Source organism: Chiloscyllium plagiosum, unplaced genomic scaffold (assembly GCF_037043375.1).
Source record: "Chiloscyllium plagiosum isolate Xiang-an unplaced genomic scaffold, Cpla_swu_hap1 HiC_scaffold_38, whole genome shotgun sequence".
NCBI classification, from domain to species: domain Eukaryota; kingdom Metazoa; phylum Chordata; class Chondrichthyes; order Orectolobiformes; family Hemiscylliidae; genus Chiloscyllium; species Chiloscyllium plagiosum.
In genome coordinates this window covers 54,047,162-54,048,626 of record NW_028270176.1, presented here as the reverse complement: position 1 = coordinate 54,048,626, position 1,465 = coordinate 54,047,162, and the positions used below count along the sequence as shown (strand labels likewise).

The 1,465-nt window shown below is 46.6% G+C and overlaps 1 non-coding gene across 1 annotated transcript; it reads right to left on the bottom strand.

Annotated features, from left to right (window-relative positions):
* Positions 1-1,122: 1,122 nt before the first annotated feature.
* On the bottom strand, positions 1,123-1,204 carry trnal-aag (transfer RNA leucine (anticodon AAG)). Its single transcript has one exon. It is a non-coding gene; the product is annotated as a tRNA-Leu (tRNA).
* Between the last annotated feature and the right edge of the window lie 261 nt (positions 1,205-1,465).

The window sequence follows — 1,465 nt, the reverse complement described above, 5'->3', positions numbered from 1 at the left end:
AGCAAATTCGAAGGCAGGTTTCCAGATAGGAAAGCAAGCAAGAAAGCTCCGTTCCTGACCATGTAAAGGTCCGCAGTTGAAGAACAAAGCAGTTTCTGCCCACTTTCGAAACGGGCACCTTTCGCGTGTAAGGCGAGCGTGATGACCACTTCACTACAGAAACCAGCCTCAGCCGGCCGTGCTGCGGCTCAGTGGCATCCAGCAATGACAGTTGAAGCCATTCTACCTTTCACCTTTCTGTTTCCAATAGCTCGTTGTTTCATGGGACTTGTTTAATTTTGGCTATGTGGTGAGCATGGACGAGATACACCGAAGTATCTGTTTCTACGCGGTGGACCCCAATAACGTTGTGTTGCTTACACCGGCTTTAAAGGATTACTTTTTAGCGGAGCTTGCCGTCGCAGTCTGTGGCACAATCATTTAGTCTGTTCGGAAGCATTTAACACGGAACACAAACAAAACTGGCAAACCAAATGCAGTTTTAGACACAGCGAGCATGAATGCTAAATGTGAGACAGTCCGGGGGCATGAGCCATAAAGTAATCTCACAACTAACAACAGGGCAATTCCAAACTACTCTTTCAAACATACTGGAGACTGAGTTCACCACCACTTCCGAGACAATGCTGAAAAGAGAGAAAGAAAGAACATAATAAGAGTGGGCCATAAAAAGTGAATTTCACCAATCACAGTCGCGATTAGATTACCTTTCCCTTCGGATGTGTCAAGGACGGAGATGAAGTAAATGGGAGAAATTCAATAACAAATGACATCGAAATTCATTGGAACGATTTTCTCATTGGCCAGAAAACCAAATAACGACGAGTCGAGTCACCGTAGGACTTTGTTTCACAACAGCGATGAAATAACAGTCTCCATTCGGTTCCAGGAAAATCTCAACTTGCCTGGAACGTGAAGCAACAGGAGAGCTGCGTGCGATTTTCCGCGCGGGAGGCGAACACGATCATGACAGCACAGACACTTCGGAAAATTCGGCACTTTACCACACCACAGTTAATTCCACAGGAAGCAAACTCATTTTTCTTCTGTTTCAAACAGAAATGCAGTAGGGGTCGAAACCGCATTTGAACAAGCGGCGTCATTGGAGTTGATCAGCAGAAATGGCAGCGGTGGGATTCGAACCCACGCCTCTGTCGAGACTGGAGCCTTAATCCAGCGCCTTAGACCGCTCGGCCACACTACCAGCCGCTGGTGCCGCCCATTTTCTTGCACTTCCAATTGTGCTCCTGCATAACAACACATGCAAAGTCACGTGAAAAGGGGTCCACGACCCCTCTCCGACTCGCACAGCTGCTGGGATGTGCCCGTCTACAATATCAATTTCGCAGCAGATAATGATAGCCCATCAATCCAGACAAAAATCAATCTATCGTCTCAGACTCTTTTCAGCTACAAATGTATCTGTGAGTGCGTGAGAACATATGATCGTTTATGATTTGGTCAA